This window comes from Mustelus asterias, chromosome 9 (assembly GCF_964213995.1).
Source record: "Mustelus asterias chromosome 9, sMusAst1.hap1.1, whole genome shotgun sequence".
NCBI classification, from domain to species: Eukaryota; Metazoa; Chordata; class Chondrichthyes; order Carcharhiniformes; family Triakidae; genus Mustelus; species Mustelus asterias.
Window position 1 is genome coordinate 13,402,433 of NC_135809.1, and position 22,452 is coordinate 13,424,884.

The following is a 22,452-nucleotide window of genomic DNA, read 5'->3' on the forward strand; positions in this document are numbered from 1 at the left end:
GGGGTTTCAGAGTAGAGATCTGATTGACAGACATAGGGTCATGTGATTAATGGGAGGAGCTAAGCTTGCAGGAAAGCAAGTGTTTCAGTTTCATTTTAAAATACAAGCAGTTGCTGCCTGGACTGCCAGAAGAAAGCAGTGGCTCTTTTTCTCTCTGAAAAGACCTCTCTGAAAGATCCAGAGCTGATAATCTAAGTCACAATAGGTATTTTGCTACCTAATTTTAAAGAGGGGATTTAAGAGGAATATTGCTTGGATTGGAACTCATAGCAATAGGTTAGCAATTAAGAATTGTATCTATTCATGTTTAAGTATTGTTCAATTTTTTATAGTTCAGCTAATGAATTTGTTATAATTAAATTACTTTATTAAATAAAGTTTGTTTGATAAAAGCTTCCTAGTTTGTCAGTAGAATCGCGTCTGAAGTGAAACATCTTATCCTCACACTGATGCCAAAGTAGAACAATTGTTGGGGTCTGGTCTGGCTTTGTAATATACCTTTCTGAGAGGTTTCTGATCTGATATCCTAACAGACATGTGACAAAACCTCCAGGAATATAGCTAATCATAGTTGGCAACCCTAGTTACAACTTATGCCAGTCAGTGGGTTGGATGTGAGGCTAACCTGAGGTTTAAATGTCCTCTTGAACTTTGCCAAACTGAGTCTCCTGAGTACAGTGGGATTATTTCTCCAGCAACGTTCTACTTATGTTATACAGATTATGTAAGTAACACTAACAACAGTGTAAAGCATGGTTACCTTTTTATTCTTTCATGGAATGTGCAAATTCAACATTTGCCCATCCATAATTGGATTGGTGGGTCATCTTAGAAGAGAGTTAAGTGGCAACCACATTGCTATGGGCCTGGAGTCCCCATGTAGACCAGACCAGGTAAGGAGAGAAGGTTTCCTTCCCTAAAGGGAACTAGGGGCGGCACGGTAGCACAGTTGTTATCACTGCTGGCTCACAGCGCCATGGACCCAGGTTCGATTCCTGGCTTGGGTTACTATCTGTGTGGAGTCTGCACATTCTCCCCGTAGGTTTCCTCCGGGTGCTCCGGTTTTCTCCCACAGTCTGAAAGACGTGCTGATTGGGTGCATTCGCCATGCTAAACTCTCCCTCAGTGTACCCAAACAGGTGCCGGATTGTGGCGACTAGAGGATTTTCACAGTAACTTCATTGCCATGTTAATGTAAGCCTATTTATGACGCTAATAAATAAATAAATACATTTGTGAACAATTAATGATGGTTACCATGGTCACCGTTTTTTTTTTCTGATTTATTAATTGGATTTAAATTCCACCATCTGTCATGGTGGGATTTGAACCCAGGTCCCCAGGGCATTAGCCGGGGTCTCTGCATTACTATTCCAATGACATTGCTGCTATTTTGAAGAAATCAGATAATCAATTAGACTAGATCAAATAAACTGAGGGCCAAATTAAAGGGACAGCCCCTTAAAGGGATACTGTCTGAAACAAAAAATGAATCACAAATTAAACTTAAAACATTAAACCAAAACATGACTAAGAAGGTCTATAAGGCCAAGTTACATTACTACTACACCCTTCAATTGATTGTCAGAGGAAATTATCCTATCATCGGGGAAGTGGTGGCATAGTGGTATTGTCATTTGACTAGTAATCCAGAAAGCAATTCGTTATTCATCGTTTATATAAATGACATTGATGACTGTGGGGAGGGTAGGATTAGTAAGTTTGCGGATGACACAAAGATTGGACGGGTGGTTAACACCCATTAACCCATTAACACCCATGAGGCAGGGTGTCTTGGGCTAAAAGAAGATATAGACAGAATGGTCAAATGGGCAGATAAGTGGCAGATGGGATTTAACCCTGAAAAATGTGAGGTGATACACTTTGGAAGGAGTAATTTGACAAGGAAGTATTCAATGAATGGTAGGACACTAGGAAGTTCTGTGGAACAAAGGGACCTTGGCATAGAACATAGAACATAGAACAGTACAGCACAGAACAGGCCCTTCGGCCCACGATGTTGTGCCGACCTTCATCTGAAACCAAGATCAAGCTATCCCACTCCATACCATCCTGGTGTGCTCCATGTGCCTATCCAATAACCGCTTAAATGATCCTAAAGTGTCTGACTCCACTATCACTGTAGGCAGTCCATTCCACACCCCAACCACTCTCTGCGTGAAGAACCTACCTCTGATATCCTTCCTATATCTCCCACCATGAACCCTATAGTTATGCCCCCTTGTAATAGCTCCATCCACCCGAGGAAATAGTCTTTGAACGTTCACTCGATCTATCCCCTTCATCATTTTATAAACCTCTATTAAGTCTCCCCTCAATCTCCTCCGCTCCAGAGAGAACAGCCCCAGCTCCCTCAACCTTTCCTCATAAGACCGACACTCCAAACCAGGCAGCATCCTGGTAAATCTCCTCTGCACTCTTTCCAGCGCTTCCACATCCTTCTTATAGTGAGGTGACCAGAACTGCACGCAATATTCCAAATGCGGTCTCACCAAGGTCCTGTACAGTTGCAGCATAACCCCACGGCTCTTAAACTCCAACCCCCTGTTAATAAAAGCTAACACACTATATGCCTTCTTCACAGCTCTATCCACTTGAGTGGCAACCTTTAGAGATCTGTGGATATGGACCCCAAGATCTCTCTGTTCCTCCACAGTCTTCAGAACCCTACCTTTGACCCTGTAATCCACATTTAAATTAGTCCTACCAAAATGAATCACCTCACATTTATCAGGATTAAACTCCATTTGCCATTTTTCAGCCCAGCTTTGCATCCTATCTATGTCTCTTTGCAGCCTACAGCACCCCTCCACCTCATCCACTACTCCACCAATCTTGGTGTCATCAGCAAATTTACTGATCCACCCTTCAGCCCCCTCCTCTAAGTCATTAATAAAAATCACAAAGAGCAGAGGACCAAGCACCGATCCCTGCGGCACTCTGCTAGCAACCTGCCTCCAGTCCGAAAACTTTCCATCCACCACCACCCTCTGTCTTCGATCAGATAGCCAGTTACCTATCCAATCGGCCAACTTTCCCTCTATCCCACACCTCCTTACTTTCATCATAAGCCGACCATGGGGGACCTTATCAAACGCCTTACTAAAATCCATGTATATGACATCAACCGCCCTACCTTCATCAACACACTTAGTTACCTCCTCAAAAAATTCTATCAAATTTGTGAGGCACGATTTGCCCTTCACAAATCCGTGCTGACTATCCCGGATTAATCCGCATCTTTCTAAATGGTCGTAAATCCCATCCCTAAGGACCTTTTCCATCAATTTACCAACCACCGAAGTCAGACTAACCGGTCTATAATTACCAGGGTCATTTCTATTCCCTTTCTTAAACAGAGGAACAACATTTGCCACTCTCCAGTCCTCTGGCACCATCCCCGTGGACAGTGAGGACCCAAAGATCAAAGCCAAAGGCTCTGCAATCTCATCCCTCGCCTCCCAAAGAATCCTAGGATACATTTCATCAGGCCCAGGGGACTTATCGACCTTCAGTTTATTCAAAACTGCCAAGACATCCTCCCTCCGAACATCTATTTCCTCCAGCCTATTAGCCTGTAACACCTTCTCTTCCTGAAAAACATGGCCCCTCTCCTTGGTGAACACTGAAGAAAAGTATTCATTCATCACCTCGTCTATCTCTATTGATTCCATACACAAGTTCCCACCACTGTCCTTGACCGGCCCTAACCTCACCCTGGTCATTCTTTTATTCCTCACATAAGAGTAAAAAGCCTTGGGGTTTTCCTTGATCCGACCCGCCAAGGACTTCTCATGTCCCCTCCTAGCTCTCCTCAGCCCCTTTTTCAGCTCATTCCTTGCTAACTTGTAACCCTCAATCGAGCCATCTGAACCTTGTTTCCTCATCCCTACATAAGCTTCCCTCTTCCTTTTCACAAGACATTCCACCTCTTTTGTGAACCACGGTTCCCTCACTCGGCCATTTCCTCCCTGCCTGACAGGGACATACCTATCAAGGACACCCAGTATTTGTTCCTTGAAAAAGTTCCACTTTTCATCAGTGCCTTTCCCTGACAGTTTCTGTTCCCATCTTATGCCCCCTAATTCTTGCCTAATCGCATCATAATTACCTCTCCCCCAATTGTAAGCCTTGCCCTGCCGTCCGGCCCTATCCCTCTCCATTGCAATAACATGTTTGTCCACAGATCTCTGAAAGCGGAAGGGTGGTGAGAAAGGCATATGGGACACTTGCCTTTATCAATCGAGGCATAGATTACAAAAGCAGGGAAATCATGATGGAGTTGCATAGAACTTTGGTGAGGCCACAGCTGGAGTACTGTGTGCAGTTCTGGTCGCCACGTTATCGGAAGGATGTGATTGCACTGGAGAGGATGCAGAGGAGATTCACTAGGATGCTGCCTGGGATGGAACATAGAAACATGGAAAAACTACAGCACAAAACAGGCCCTTCGGCCCCACAAGTTGTGCTGAACATATCCCTACCTTTTAGGCCTACCTATAACCCTCCATCCTATTGAGTCCCATGTACTCATCCAGGAGTCTCTTAAAAGACCCTATTGAGTTTGCCTCCACCACCACTGATGGCAGCCGATTCCACTCGCCAACCACCCTCTGTGTGAAAAACTTCCCCCTAACATTTCCCCTGTACCTACCACCCAGCACCTTAAACCTGTGTCCTCTCGTAGCAGCCATTTCCATCCTGGGAAAAATCCTCTGAGAGTCCACCCGATCTCTGCCTCTCAACATCTTATATACCTCTATTAGGTCTCCTCTCATCCCACGTCTCTCCAAGGAGAAAAGACCGAGCTCCCTCAGCCTATCCTCATAAGGCATGCCACTCAATCCAGGCAACATCCTTGTAAATCTCCTCTGCACCCTTTCAATCTTTTCCACATCCTTCCTGTAATGAGGCAACCAGAACTGAGCACAGTACTCCAACTGGGGTCTGACGAGGATCTTATAATGCTGCATCATTATCCCCGGACTCCTAAACTCAATCCCTCAATTGATAAAGGCCAGCAAACCATACGCCTTCTTAACCACCTCCTCCATCTGTGGGGCCGATTTTAGAGTCCTATGGACCCGGACCGCAAGGTCCTTCTGATCGTCTACAGTACTAAGAGTCTTACCCTTGATATTATACTCCTTCATCCCATTTGACCTGCCAAAATGTACCACTACATATTTATCCGGGTTGAAGTCCATCATTTAACATTTAAGTTATGAAGAGAGATTGTGTAAGCTTGGGTTTTTTTAGCTGGAGTAGAGAAAACTGAGGGACAACCTGATCGAGGAGTGCACGATTATGAGAGACATGGACAGAGTGGATAAGGAACAGCTGTTCCCCTTAGTTGAAGGTTCAGTCACGAGGGGACATAGGTTCAAGGTGAGGGACAGGAGGTTCAGGGGGGAATGTGAGGAAAAACCTTTTTATCAAGAGGGTGGTGACGGTCTGGAATGCACTGCCTGGTAGAGGCGGGTTGCCTCACATCCTTTAAAAAGTATCTAGATGAACACTTGACACGTCATAACATTCAGGGCTATGGGCCAAGTGCTGGCAGATGGGATTAGGTGGGGGTTCAGGTGTTTCTAATGTGTCGGTGTGGACTCGATCGGCCGAAAGGCCTCTTCTGCGCTGTATGATTCTATGATTCTAATGGGGACCAGTGTCCAAATCCCACCACAGCAGATGACAAAATCTGAATTCAATAAACTTCTGGAATTAAAGGTCTAATGATGATCATTATATCATTGTCGATTGTTGTAAAAGCCCATCTGGTTCACTAATATCCTCTAGGAAAGGAAATCTGCCATCCTTACCTGGTCTGGCCTACATGTCCCTCCAGATCCACAGCAATGTGGTTGACTCTTAAATGCCCTCTTAAATGACCAGGCAAGTCACTCAGTTCAAGGGCAACTAATGCTGGCCCAGCCAGCGACTTCCCATCCTATGGTTGGATTTTTAAAAAAAGCACCAGGGTTGCTGTTGTGTGCAATCCTGGATCGATATCATAGAGGCATAAAAATATATATTTTTCTTATGTTCTTTGAACATTTCTCTCTGTCAGATATCAAAATATTGAAAATGGCGGAAAAAAACTTTTTGGATGATAGGCAAGCTTCATGTAAACGAGTAAGGAGCCTTTTTCCTTTCCAGTTGGTACAGGAAGGATGTTCATCACATTATCATAATGACTGCAGTGTGGGGGCAAATCATGTGATGAAATATCCAGGAACACATTTAATTACAGGTGACAACCCTAACTGGGGATGTCACTAGAAGTCTCACAACACCAGGTTAAAGTCAAACAGGTTTATTTGGCAGCACAAGCTTTCGGAGTCTCGCTCCTTCATCAGGTGAATGAGGACTTGTGTTCACAAACAGGTCACATACAGACACAAACTCAATTCACAAGATAATGGTTGGAATGCGAGTCTTAACAAGTAATCAAGTCTGAAAGGTACAATGTGAGTGGAGAGAGGGCCAAGCACAAGTTAAAGAGGTGTGTATTGTCTCCAGCCAGGACAGTTAGTGAGATTTTGCAAGCCCAGACAAGTCGTGGGGGTTACAGATAGTGTGACATGAACCCAAGATCCCGGTTGAGGCCGTCCTCATGTGTGCGCAACTTGGCTATCAGTTTCTGCTCAGCGATTCTGCGTTATCGTGTGTCATGAAGGGCGCCTTGGAGAACGCTTATCTGAAGATCAGAGGCTGAATGCCCATGACTGCTGAAGTGTTTCCCAACTGGAAGGGAACACTCCTGCCTGGTGATTGTTGTGTGGTGTCCATTCTTTGACCAGCGTGTGCTCTCACGATGAAGACGAATATCTCAGCAAGGCCATCCCCACACCCCCAGTTGTTGCCTTCAAACAACCACACAATCTCAAACAGACCATTGTCTGCAGCAAACTACCCAGCCTTCAGGAGAACAGTGACCACAACACCACAGAACACTGCCACAGCAACCTCTGCAAGACGTACTGGATCATCGACACGGATGCCATCATCTCATGTGAGAACACCATCCGCCAGGTACACGGTACATACTCTTGCGACTCGGCCGGCATTGTCTATCTGATATGCTGCAGGAAAGGATGTCTCGAGGCATGGTACATTGGGGAGACCATGCAGACGCTACGACAATGGATGAATGAACACCGCTCATAAGTGTAGGGCAGCTTTGATGAAGAAACTCATCTTTTCCTGCTGTGACAATACTGTGCCTTTAAGAAATTTTAGGCATGTTTCTGGACAGAATTTTTTTTGTTCTGTTCTCACATCGGTGCTGTTTTGTCTGGACGTGGCAACCTCTGTTGTTACTACAGCAACATAATTGCTCCTAATTGCTAGAATGGTGGTTTTAATCTGGACTTATGTTGTTCTGTTATTTTAGTGTTTTCCTCTGGGGTTTTGCAGAGTAGGGCTTGATTAGGTTGATTGACAGAAAAATCAGGTGACTGGGTGGAGCTAGGCTTACACAGAGAAATCAATCTCGGTTTTTTCCTTGGGATCTTTAGAGAGAGTTCACTTTCTCCGTGTCGCTTTTTCTCCCTGGAGTCATAACTGGAGCAAAATACCGTATGCTCGCCAGAATGCCAACATCAAAAAAAGTTAGGGTCTAGGCTAACTTCATAATATACCTTTGGAGTTTCTGGTCTGGTCCCTGACACTGCTCATCAGTTCCACATGCTTGCAAGCAATTAGTCACGGCTCAGTTGGCAGTATATTTGTAGCTGAGTCACAAGGTTTTGAATCCAATTCATGCTGGAGGACTTGGGCACAAACATTAAGGCTGACGTTCCAGTACAGTACAGAAGGGCTTAATCGACTCCCACCATTGTCAGGTGTGTCAAATTCCAGATGAGCGATTAAAGTGAGGCCCCACCTATCTGCTTGGATGGATGAAAGAGATCCCATGGCACTATTTTGAAGAAGAAGGGAGGGAGTTATCCCTGGGGTCCTGGCCAATATTTCCTCCTCAATGAACATGACAAAAAAAAGTAATGACCACAGTGTTGTTTGAGGGAGCAAATTGGCTGCACGGTGGCACAATGGTTAGTACAAGGAAACCCACATTCTCCTCGTGTCTGCGTGGGTTTCCTCCGGGTGCTCCGGTTTCCTCCCACAGTCCAAAGATGTGCGGGTTAGGTTGATTGGTCAGGTTAAAAATTGCCCCTTAGAGTCCTGGGATGTGTAGGTTAGAGGGATTAGCGGGTAAATATGTGGGGGTAGGGCCTGGGTGGGATTGTGGTCGGTGCAGACTCGATGGGCCGAATGGCCTCCTTCTGCACTGTAGGGTTTCTATGATTTCTATGAGTACTGTTGTCTCACAGCATCAGGGACCCGGGTTCGATTCCCGGCTTGGGTGACTGCCCGTGCGGAGTCTACACATTCTCCCTGTGTCTGCGTGGGTTTCCTCCGGGTGCTCCATTTTCTTCCCACAGTCCGAAAGACGTGCTGGTTAGGTGCAGTGGCCATGCTAAATTCTCCCTCAGTGTACCCGAACAGGCGCCGGAGTGTGGCGACTAGGGGATTTTCACAGTAACTTCATTGCAGTGTTAATGTAAGCCTACTTGTGACACTAATAAAATAAATATAAAAATGCTTCCTACATTATAACAGTGCTTCGAAAGTACTTCACTGGCTGCAAAGTGCTTTGAGATGACCAGAGGTTATGGAAAGTATGATATGAATGTAAGTCTTTCTTTTTAGTAATATAACATTAAAAAACAAAGATATATTCCATATGACTGCAGATTTATAGACAGGAATTTTACCGTCCCGCCCGCCACGGGAATCGGAGCCGGTGAGGGGCGGACAATCGAAAGGTCCGTTGACCTCAGGTGGGATTTTACAGTCTCAGGACAAGTGAGGTCATAAAATCCTGCCCATAGGTTATTTTTGTGTTATTTAAAGTTTAAAGTGAAGTTTATTTATTAGTGTCACAAGTAGTCTCACATTAACACTGCAATGAAGTTACTGTGAAAATCCCCTAGTCGCCACACTCTGACGCCTGTTCGGGTACACTGAGGGAGAAGTTAGCACGGCCAATGCACCTAACCGGCACATCTTTGGACTGTGGGAGGAAACCATCGCAGACACGGGGAGAACGTACGGATTCTGTACAGACAGTGACCCAAGCCGGGAATCGAACCAGGGTACCTGACGCTGTGAGGCTGCAGTGCTAACCACTGTGCCACCGTGCTGGCCCCAGCAGAAAAAAAAGCACACATTTCAGGAAATGTGAAAGAAAGTGCTTGCTCATCAGTAAATGCTTCCAGCAGTTCCTCTTTGAGGTGAGAAAAATTATAATGTTAAAACTTCTAGCCTTAATTGCAGCTAAAATATTTAATAAATATTTTATGCAGATTATTCTCAACAGGAACAAACTTTTTGTATGAACGATGAGGTGAATTGATCAGTGACGTTGACTTATTTTCCCCTCATCACTGGTTTTTGTGGGAGGTATGAATTTCATTCAAGGGATCAGACATAAGCAGTCAGCAATAGTCCAAGTGCAGTCAGTGCAAGTGGAGGTTCAGATCAGTTCACCTCAGATCATTTTGTGAAAAACACAGAGATAGAGATATTCTTCTATGTGCTACACTTTGGCCAGGGCTCCATTATAACCAAGACAATGTTGCTACTCGAAACCAACAGAAACAGGGAAGAACTGAAGCAAATTATACGGGGACACCAGCCTTTCCATTGTTGAAGGCATGTTGAAGCAAAAGTATATATATTTTTCCAAATTTCTGTGTACGAATGACAAAGTTCAAGACATCAACTCTGGATGATGAATAAGTTTCAGAAGCAACAGTCTGAAGCTTTTTGCTAAAGTTTATTTATTAGTGTCACAAGTGGCCTTACATTAACACTGCAATGAAGTTACTGTGAGAATCCCCCAGTCGCCACACTCCGGCGCCTGTTCAGGTACACTGAGGGAGAATTTAGCATGGCCAATGCACCTAACCAGCACGTCGTTTCGATTGTGGGAGGAAACCGGAGCACCCGGAGGAAACCCACGCAGACACGGGGAGAACGTGCAGACTCCGCACAGTCAATGACCCAAGCTGGGAATCGAGCTCAGGTCCCTGGCGCTGTGAGACAGCAGTGCTAACCACTGTGCTACCGTGCCGCCTCTGTGCAAAGGGAAGCATGGAATATAAAAAAATAAAAGGATTGTGTTAGAACTTTATAATTCACTGATTGAGCCTCAGCCCAATTCTGGGAGCCACACTACAGGAAACATGTGAACCCTTTGAGATTTACCAGGGTACAATCAGTAATGAAGGGATTTAGTTGTAAGGAGAAGTTGGAAAAATTACTAGAGAAACTCAGGGGACTAAAATCTGATAAAGCCCACGGATCGGATGGCCTGCAGCCTAGAGTTCTACAAGAGCTAGCTACAGATATAGAGGCAGTGCAGGCTATGATTTTCCAGATTTCCCTAGATTTTGGAATGGACCCAGCAGATTGGAAGTTGGAAAATACAACACGGCAGAACAGGAGGGAGAGGGAACATCTGGAACTACCGTCCAACTAACCTTACAGCTGTCATTAGGAAAGTGCGGGAATCTATTATTAAGGGAGTCTTAACAATGAATTTGTATGATTAAAACTAGTCAACAGGGTTTTACAAAAGGGAAATACAGACATATCAATGTCCAAAATCAGAGCAGAAATAGGCCATTGGGTTCCTCAAACCGGCTCTGCCATTCACTCAGATCATCTTTGAGTTTCAAATTCCACATTCCCATTTACCACTGATGACCCTTGATTCCTTTGCCTAACAAGAACCTGTTAACCCTTTTCAATCCCTAATGGTGCCATTAACAGCCCCTTTGTCTCATGTCCATGATGTCTTTGTCAATCCCCCTCCTTAGTTCAGACCTATCACTGACTTTCCATCCTATCTTACTCTGTATAAGTTTAATTATATTTCTATCCATTTTCAGTTCTGTAGAAGGGTCATATGAACTCAAAACGTTATCTATGTTACTCTCTCCAAAGTTTTCTCTATCTTCATCCTTTTCCATAATTATGTTAAATCTCACCACTTTATGGTCACTATTTCCAAAATGGTGATCTACTGGTAGTTCACCCACTTTCCCAGCTTCATGTCCTCAGGCAAACTTTAGAATTACGCTCCCTCTCTTTGGGCTTATTACGTGATGGCTAGAAGGTTCTTTTGAATGCAGAAAATACTGTCCATTTTTAACCTTTAGCTGCATGGTGATATCCATGACCCTTGCAACACACCATCCAAGAATCACATCTGTGACCACTGGTACTGGTCTGTTCCCCTAGATATAGAATCCCCAACCACTCTTGCTCTCCTGTCTTTTCTCCTCCCTCTTTGGACAGCTGAGCTACCCATGGTGCTCGGTCATGTTTCTCACTGCTTTCTCCAGAGGAACCCTCTCCCTCATGAGAACTTAGATCTGGGTACCTGTTAGAAAGTGGGATGCCCTCACTAGTTGCCTTGTCTTTCTTGTCTGTCTGGTGGCCACCCACTTCCTTAAGCTGCAGGGTGACCATCCCTTGAAACATGCAATTCACACAGCTCTTATCCTCACGAATGCACCTCAGTGACACCAGCTGCTCCTTGGGCAATAAAAAGTTAATTAATTACTCTTAATTAATTAATGCATAACCTCTCCGACTCCCAAAAGCTTTATTACTGCCAATAAACTTTACCAACAATATTAAAACTGCACAATTACCTGAATCATGAAGTTTAAAGTTTTATTTTTTCTTTCTCATCCAGATGTTTATCGACCTTTCCTCAAAAGAGTGAACTAACTTGGCTACCTATACACAGTTGCCTGCCCTAAGTTGTTATTGAGCAATCAATGTACAAGATTCCCATGACTGTTTCCTCAAACACAGTAGCTGAGTGGAGGGGAACAGACTGCTTCTCCGGACTCCAACTGCAGAGAAATGAAGATCCAAGTCTTGGTGTGGATTTGTAGCCTTTCTCTGAACAGGTTTAAAGTCTATGTATTAGTGTCACAAGCAGGCTTACATTAACACTGCGATGATGTTACTGTGAAAAATCCCCTAGTCGCCACATTCCAGCACCTGTTCAGGTACACTGAGGGAGAATTTAGCATGGCCAATGCACCTAACCAGCACGTCTTTCAGACTGTGGGAGGAAACTGGAACACCCGGAGGAAGCCCACACAGACATGAAGAGAACATGCAGACTCTCCACAGACAGTGCCCCAAGCCAGGAATGGAACCCGGGTCCCTGGCGCTGTGAGGCAGCAGTGTTAACCACTGTGCCACTGTGCCACCATCAGACTGCTCTCCTCCGCTCTCCGACTGTAAGTGTGGGCACGCTTTGAAAATGTTGCTCCTGGATGTTCTTCCGATGCTTCTGTGATGAGCTGCAAATTTCAAAGGGAGGTTATGGGGCAGAGACTGCGTGCCTCCAATTAACTGGGTGTTAAGCTCATTGAAGAACTTGTTAACAGGCTGGAGAGGGACAGAATGGAATTGTCAAAGGTCAGAATGGGAAAGGAGAACGGTCTGGGGCATCTCAATGAACAGCTGTTGGGAGCACAACAGGGAGTCATTAATGTGGCCGTTAATTAAAATCTTGAAAAAAAGGTAGTCAAAGTGAGGTGCTCATGTTAGAACACAACCTTGCCATCCGTTGAGTGGATTAATTACTTGATGAGTGAACATCTGGGTACTTGTCTGGACTGTGAGGCTTCTGGACACTTGCTTTCTTGTCTGCTCTATTCTGAAAGACAAAAACCCAGTCTTGGCTTTCTTTTCCTTTTGAAAATCATCCTCCAGGGCTAGTTTCTGCCTCTATGTGATGCCTGACACTATGCCCACCTCCAGCCCAATTGGACCCATCGTGGCACAATGGTTAGCAGTACTGCCTCACAGCGCCAGGGACCCGGGTTCAATTCCCGGCTTGGGTCCCTGTCTGTGCGGAGTCTGCATGTTCTACCCGTGTCTGAGTGGGTTTCTTCTGGGTGCTCTGGTTTCCTCCCACAGTCCGAAAGACATGCTGGTTAAATGCATTGGCCGTGCTAAATTCTCCCTCAGTGTACCCAAACAGGTGCCGGAGTGTGGCGACTAGGGGATTTTCACAGTAATTTCATTTCAGTGTTAATGTAAGCCTACTTGTGATACTAATAAATAAACTTTAAAAACTTAAAACCCTTTGCAGATAAAAGTCACATCACATCACTGAAAATGACTTGGCGTAGGATGGGAGTGCAGAGTATCAGGAATATCCTGGATTGAAACTCCAACCCTCGGTATTGGTGGCAATGTTTGTCGCTCAAAGTAGTTCAATGTTCATAAAGAGGAAAGATTAATGATTTTATCCTGATTTTTATACTGTATTGTTCCCAGGATAAGAAACGGATGTTATCTGGAAATTGGAATTACTGGATAGTTTCAAGCTAAAGTTTGAAGTTTATTTATTAGTGTCACAAGTCGGCTTGTTAATGGCTCACATTAACACTGCAATGAGGTTACTGTGAAAATCCCCTAGTCGCCACATTCCGGCGCCTGAGGGAGAATTTAGCATGGCCAATGCATCTAACCAGCATGTCATTCGGACTGTAGGAGGAAACCGGAGCACCCAGAGGAAACCCATGCAGACACAGGGAGAATGTGCAAACTCCACACAGAAAGTGACCTAAGTCGGGAATCGAACCCGGGTCCCTGGTGCTGTGAGGCAGCAGTGCTAACCACTGTGCAATTGTGCCACCCCTTTGTATAACATTAAAGTTTCTGACTGTAGCTGGAGCTTCTTGAGAAACCCTATTCCTCGATCAGGTCTTTTTTAGCTGCCTCATCATCGTCGTGCTCCACGAGATGGAAAATGTCAACAGCAACACCAACGTTCCCATTCACCAAGGCCTGTCAAGGAAATTCTTAAAGTCCCATGACATTTTGGGGAACACCACCTAATATTTACACGTTAATGTATTAACCCGCTATCCAGGTTTTTGACATTATGGGACACCTGTAGAATAAAAAATCCAACATTTCATCACTAACTCAAGAGCAATGATTCTTGTCTTCAACTTCCCTCAAAGACACTGGACAATGCTCAACTGAAACTGCACAGAGCTTGGATGTGGCGGCCACCTGCTTCTCAAGAAAATGAGGTGTGTGGCGATGGTGGAGATGAACAGGGTAGGGAAGGGACCCAAGATACAATTGCAGCCATGACTCCTAGACTGGTGCACACATTACATCAACTGCTCACCAAGATAATCCTCATTTTACCAGTTTGCGTCACAGGAGGCTGTCAAATGGATGGTCAAACTGGACATCCCCATTACACCAAAGCAGGAGCAATGGTGGTGGTATGCTGTCTTCAGCACCTGTTTGCTCCATCCTAGAGCAATGTAACTGGCCATAAAACTTAATATGAGTAATCCAAGAAAATCTGCAGCCTTAAAACAATAGAGGTCAATGTTATCATTAACTTTTATTTCCAGAGTTATCGAGTTTGGATGGGAATATCGGTGGTTCTCATGACATTTTGACCACTTGATACAATTCTATCTGCAATTTCTGCACTAATTTAGTCATGTCTTATTGTTTGGAATAATAATAGCAAATCTCTGAACAAAATGGACGCTTCAGAAAAGCAAGGAGTTGTGATGGAATCAAAAAGGGTATGTATGACGGGAAAACTTATTGAAGATAATAGGTAGATTTTCCAGTTGCTTGTGTCCCAAGCCCGGAAATTCCCATGTGTTCCAGGCTTTGATATTGAGCCTTTTAATGGATTATAACTTTGTTTCCTTTGTAACCTTTGTAACCTTAAAGTCCCTTTGTTAGAATGTAACCAGTGACAACTTTGTATTGGATGTAATGTGACGAATGGGAACAAGATGTAAGATGTTCCCTTTGTAACCATGCCAAGTCATAGAATTCTCTTAACAGTTGTTTTAATACAAGCTATAATGAGGACACTAAAAATCCCAGGTTACAGTCTGTAAAGTGTAAAGTTTATTTATTAGCCACAGGCTTACGTGAACACTGCAATGAAGTTAATGTGAAAAATCCCCCAGTTGCCACACCTGTTCAGGTACACTGAGGGAGAATTTAGCACAGCCAATGCACCTAACCAGCATGTCTTCTGGCCTGTGGGAGGAAAGCAGAGCATCCGGAGGAAACCCATGCAGACATGGGGAGAACGTGCAGACTCCGCACAGACAGTGACCTGAGCCGGGAATCAAACCCGGGTCCCTGGCGCTGTGAGGCAGCAGTGCTAACCACTGTGTCACCGTGCCACCCCTCTAGCCAGAGTACAGAATTCAGGAATGCACAAGCAGGTATAATTTTGAATTCAATTACCAGTAATTAACATGTGCCAGTCAAAGTATAGGATTTATCTCTATCTACTCACAACCATTGATTAAGGTTACATCATGCATAATATACAGATATTGAAACCAATCACAATCACTGCATGCCTGCTCAATTCTAATATCCAATCAGTATGAGATTTGATTTCATTAGTAGGCTCATGCTATCTTTGACATCCCAGATTGTGTCTGGGTTGTGGATCACAATCAACCTTCCCATGACCAAATGTCTGATTTAATGGCCTCTCCCAGATTGAGCCCTTGGCAGATAAATAATCTCAAACTCCATAGCCCTTCTCCTACATTAGCTGATGGCCATATTCATCATTTAGACAGGCTCTTTCCTCGTGTTTCCTCTCTGAAAACTAACAGTTTGGTGTCTGGCTGTTTGATTTGCAGTTAAGCTGGGTGCATACTTTTTCTCCCTGACTATCTCTGTTGACCCTTTCACTAAGTGTTATTAATATGGCTATTTTCTCCCCTCTCCCCCCGAGGTCAACAAACCTTTAAATAGCCTGTCAAATTTTCTCACCCGTCCCACGGTGGGTGGGATGCGAAAATTTCACCCAATGAGAATGCAAGGTCATTTGAATATATATAATGGGACGGTTAACATATTAATGTCGAATTTGTGTTGCAATCGAATACATGTTTAAAATGCCAATTGAGCAGAACTGTCCCCAATTGGGGAAAGATTAGGAAATCATTGTAAGAGTATATAAGCTGGGTGTCTGGGAGGAAATGGGAGAGTCTGTGACTTGACTTTGCTGTTTTAGAAATAAACCTGTTTAAAGGTACAGTCTCGCTTCAGATTCGTTCTCCCTCAACATACAATTATTGGAATGAACAAATATACAATCTTCAATAATTGCTTTTCATTTTTGCCTGCAGATATATCCAGAAAATTTAGATTTTCAGGATGAAAATTTGTCCTTTCTTGCTCACAGCACAGCCGTCACCAATTGGTTATGTGACGCCATTGTCCACCTGAGTGGATCACCTAAATTGTCTGAAAATAGGAACATCTACTCACTAATAATCTGCCACGGACTGAATGTTACTCATTAGGTCATGATGTGGAGATGCAGACGTTGGACTGGGGTGGACAGAGTATGAAGTCTCAGAACACAGGTTAAAGTCCAACGGGCTTATTTGGAATCACCAGCTTTAAGAGCGCTACTCCTTCATCAGGTGAGTGGAGGTTAGTTCACAAACACGGCATCTATATGTCACCACCACTCACCTGATGAAAGCTTGTGATTCCAAATAAACCTGTTGGGCTTTAACCTGGTGTTGTGAGACTTCTTACTGTACTCATTAGGCCACTATTGATTTGATGCATTTTTACTCTAACATTTATCCTTGGACTGTCTGAACTGCCAGAGATTGTAGATATGTATTCATCAAGGATCAAATATGGACAGGGACAGATACTTGCAGCAATAAATTTAGAAGATAAAACCTACTTTTGATGCTGTGGGTTTACCTACTCTCAAGCCAAATCATGGAATTTAAGGAAAAGCTGGATAAACATATGAGGGAGAAGGAAATAGATAGTTATGCTAATAGAATTAGATGATGAATGTTGAAAGGAGACTCAAATGGAACATAAATGCTGGCAAGGACGGGTTGGGCTGAATAGCCTGATTCTGTGCTGTACGTTCTATGTAAAACAGTACAAATCAAAGGTATTCATAAACAAATCCCAAATTGAAAATGATTTATGTTTGTGGGGGCAGAGAGGGAGGAGGTCGGGGGTTACTGAGCTTGCTGCACATCACAACAACCTTTACACCTTGCACAGTTTTTTTTTAACGTATATTTTTGAATTGTAATGTAGCACGACACAGAATTGTTGCCGTGAAGTGGTCGTTAATATCCAGTCCAGTTAATTTACAGACAACTAACACACAGCAAATGTTAAAGTGCAACTTTGGTGATGAATATTTAGAAGCAGATGATGTGATTACTTCGGAATATGGAGATAACCAAACATGCAGACCGGCAGGTCTTCAGCTGTGCAACAACAAACGCGTTCCAAAAGCAACCTTGTTTCAGGCTCCAATTAAAACACATAACACAGAAGATCATTCGGGAGGCACCATGGTCATTATTAGCAATGAGGTTATCATTAATGGGCCAAATATTAACTGTGAAGGACAGTAATGAGCATCACAAAATCATCCAACCATTTATTAACAAGCTACTAAGCAGAATTTTGAAAGATCTCGCATGCTTGCTCGGTTAAAAATTTAGATCTGAAATCCAGCAACTGCTCACTGGTCAGTTTGACCTTGGTGGTGCGGAAATTTCAAGAAACAATCATTCAGGACAAAATCAAAAGCCACTTGGACAAACGCGGGTTAATTACGTAGAGCCAGCATGGATTTGTTCAGAGAGAATCATGCATAACTAATCTGCTTGCATTTTTGAAGAGGTAACAGAGGAGGTAAGGCTATTGATGTGGTGAACTCGGGCTTCCAGCAGGTATTTGATGCAGTGCCACACATGTGTGAGCAAAGTTATAGCTGATGGGATAAAAGGGACAGTAGCAACATGGATGCAAAATTGGCTGAGTAATAGGAAACAGAGAGTTAATGGATGTAGTCGAGTTCCTCAGGGGTCAGTCTTGGGACTCTTGTCATTCTTGCCAATAAGTAATGACCTCGACCTTGGGAGACAGAGCACAATTTCAAAATTTGCATATTATTATAAACTTGGAAGCATTGGGAACCATGAGAAGTGTAGTGTAGAACTTCCGTTTAAGCTATTGAGTGAGTGAACAATGCATGCATAGTCTAGTTGGTGACATGGGCAAATAAAGCCACTGCAAATAAATATAAAAGTGATTCATTTTGACATGAAGAACATGGAGAGACAATGGCCGGAATTTTACCTTCCCACCCTCCATGGGAATCGGAGCGGGCGAGGGGCGGGCCATGGGAAAGGTCCATTGACCTCGGGCGGATTTTACGGTTTCAGGAAGAGCGAGACTGTGAAAACCCACCCAATACTTTTTTTAAAATTATTTCATGGGATATGTGTATCACTCACAAATTCAGCACTTGTTTCGCATCCTTAATTGCCCACGAACTGAGCGACTTGCTAGGCCATTTCAGAGGGCAGTTCAGACTCAACCATATTGCTTACAGGAGCTGCCTACACGGTGATTGTCCACTGATTAATTCACTGTCACACACATTGCACAGAGCAGAGAAACGCCTGGAAATTGAATCCACAGTGTGCCAGTAGAGATTACCACAATGTTGTGTGTGGCTCATTTCCACACTGAGTTATCAGTTAACTGTGTAACTGTAAACTTTAACAGTGCATAGATTAAATATTGAAATATCAGCAAATTCTCATCATTGTAAACACAAAGGATAACAGTGCTCGGGGGCTGTGAATATTAAGTGGGAGATGGAACTAGAAATAAGAACGACAGAAAAAATTAAGAGTGCTAAAGAGTATTTTATGAGATGTGGAAAGGAACTCTATTCCTCCGAGGCGGAAAAAGGAGAAAAATAGCAAGACCAAGAACAGCGTGACTGAATAAGTAGGTCAAAAAAACCTAGAGGCTAGAAAGAATTATTTCACAAGATTTACACTAGGAATGAAAGAAGTTGTGCAGATTGAGAATCATAAAGTAAAGGTTAGTTGAAGTTAACCAAATTCTACCCCCTTAATTCAGCTGTTTAAGCCATTGAATGAGTGAGCAATGCAAGCATAGGTCCTAGTCTGGACCAAGCGAGCTGATTTCAGGCAAAACAGAAAAAAGATTATAGCAATCAGCCTCAGCATCCTCACCCATTTCCACCCAGGCGTCAAGGTGAGACCAGGCCGGTTCCAGAGGCCTTTCAAAATGGCAGCTGGGACCTGATTCTAGGGTTCCCTTCCCATTCCCAGCGCCAGCAATTTTCACTGGCAGGGGTTAAGGATTATAGAACCATAGATCACTTTCAGGGCAGAAGGAGGCCATTTGGCCCATCGAGCTGCACCAACAACAATTCCACCCAGGCCCTATCCCGTAGCCCCACATATTTACCCTGCTAATCCCCCTGACACTGAGAGGGAATTGAGCATGGCCAATCAACCTAACCCGCACATCTTTGGACTGTGGGAGAAAACTGGAACACCCAGCGGAAACCCACGCAGACACGGGAGAACATAAAAAAACTCCACACAGATGGTCACTCGAATTGAACCCGGATCTCCAGTGCTGTGAGGCAGCAATGCTAACCACTGTGCCATGTAGGTAGGGAGCCTACCCTCTGCACTCCTGACCTGGCTGGTCCCATTATGGGGGTAGGCATCTCAAACCCAATGATCACAAAATTTTTATGGTGTTCGGTCATCCTTTTGAGGCCTCGTAATTAAGTTGAAAAGCTCTTACCCACTCAGCATAAGCCTGTATAGAACAGGATGGATGATAAATACAGACATAAGGCAATTGTTGTGTTGCAATGTTGCAAATTACATCTATAGAATACTATTGCTAAGTCAAAAGAGATTCATTATCCTACAGTGTTAGATTGACACCAAGAATCGGTTATCAATTATTTTGACACTTGGGTAGAATTGAGATTTTCCTTCTCGCTGAAGTTTTAAAGTTTTCTTTTTAAAGTTTATTTATTTGTGTCACAAGTAGCCTTACATTAACTCCGCAATGAAGTTACTGTGAAAATCCCTGAGTCGCCACATTCCGGCACCTGTTCAGGTACACTGAGGGAAAATTTAGCATGGCCAATGCACCTAACCAGCACGTCTTTCAGACTGTGGGAGGAAACTGAAGCACCCGGAGGAAACCCACGCAGACACGGGGAGAATGTGCAGACTCCACACGGACAGTGACCCAACCCGGAATCGAACTCGGGGCCCTGACGCGGTGAGGCAGTGCTAACGACTGTGCCATCGTGCTATCCAAAGCTCTTCATTTGTTAATTTGCCACCTTCAAATAAGGTTCAAATAAGTTCAAGGGGATCCATAACAGATCAAACTGTGCATGATCTGTGGCAAGGAGTAGGACATGCCCTCCTCTGCTTCTTCAGTATTTTCATTTCTTTTCAAATCAAGATGGGTTAGAAATTCATCTTGGCGGTCCCAAAAAATGGACAATATCTTGTTGGCTGCCTGTTACACTCCCCGTTCAATATTCAATACCATTGCAGACAATGGAATTGAATATCTGCTGATCCTATCTTACCAATCCTATACTACAGCCCTGGGTGGAATCCCACCCTGCTGTGTCCAAAGGCTACGAAACACCTAACAATTATCAATAAATGCTGACAAACAAGTTGATACTTTCACATGGGAGAAAAAGCAAGAGGTCTTAAAATTTCAGATCTCCCAAATAACATATTGCGACCTCATAGGACAAATAAAATCATAGGCCGGAACTTTCTAGAATCCATCGTTAAGGATGAGATTTCTAAATTCTTGGAAGTGCAGGGTCGGATTAAGACAAGTCAGCATGGATTTAGTAAGGGGAGGTCGTGCCTGACAAACCTGTTAGAGTTCTTTGAAGAGATAACAAATAGGTTAGACCAAGGAGAGCCAATGGATGTTATCTGTCTTGACTTCCAAAAGGCCTTTGACAAGGTGCCTCACGGGAGACTGCTGAGTAAAATAAGGGCCCATGGTATTCGAGGCAAGGTACTAACATGGATTGACGATTGGCTGTCAGACAGAAGGCAGAGAGTTGGGATAAAAGGTTCTTTCTCAGAATGGCAACCGGTGACAAGTGGTGTCCCGCAGGGTTCAGTGTTGGGGCCACAGCTGTTCTCTTTATATATTAACGATCTAGATGACGGGACTGGGAGCATTCTGGCCAAGTTTGCCGATGATACAAAGATAGGTGGAGGGGCAGGTAGTATTGAGGAGGTGGGGAGGCTGCAGAAAGATTTAGACAGTTTAGGAGAGTGGTCCAAGAAGTGGCTGATGAAATTCAACGTGGGCAAGTGCGAGGTCGTACACTTTGGAAAAAAGAATAGAGGCATGGACTATTTTCTAAACGGTGACAAAATTCATAATGCTAAAGTGCAAAGGGACTTGGGAGTCCTAGTCCAGGATTCTCTAAAGGTAAACTTGCAGGTTGAGTCCGTAATTAAGAAAGCAAATGTAATGTTGTCATTTATCTCAAGAGGCTTGGAATACAAAAGCAGGGATGTACTTCTGAGGCTTTATAAAGCACTGGTTAGGCCCCATTTGGAGTACTGTGAGCAATTTTGGGCCCCACACCTCAGGAAGGACATACTGGCACTGGAGCGGGTCCAGCGGAGATTCACACGGATGATCCCAGGAATGGTAGGCCTGACATACGATGAACGTCTGAGGATCGTGGGATTATATTCATTGGAGTTTAGGAGGTTGAGGGGAGATCTGATAGAAACTTACAAGATAATGAACGGCTTAGATAGGATGGACGTAGGGAAGTTGTTTCCATTAACAGGGGAGACTAGGACGCGGGGGCACAGCCTTAGAATAAAAGGGAGTCACTTTAGAACAGAGATGAGGAGAAATTTCTTCAGCCAGAGAGTGGTGGGTCTGTGGAATTCATTGCCACAGAGGGCTGTGGAGGCCGAGACGTTGAGCGTCTTCAAGACAGAAATTGATAAATTCTTGATTTCTCGAGGAATTAAGGGCTATGGGGAGAGAGCAGGTAAATGGAGTTGAAATCAACCATGATTGAATGGTGGAGTGGACTCGATGGGCTGAATGGCCTTACTTCCGCTCCTATGTCTTTACACAACACTTAATGCAGAAAGCCATTCTCCATTGGCCTTGGGTGGGATCTTATGAGCCTCAGGTGAGTGAGGTGGTAAAGTTCCGGCAATAGAATCCCGACAGTATGGAGTGAGGCCATTCAGCCCATTGAGCCTGCAACACCAACAATCCCACCCAAGCCCTATTGCTTTAACCCCATGCATTTATCCTACTAATCCCCATGACACTTAGGAGCAATTTACCATGGCCAATTAACCTAACCTGCACTTCGTTGGACTGTGGGAGGAAACCGGAGGAAACCCACGCAGACACAGGAAGAACGTGCAGACTCCGCACAGACAGTAACCC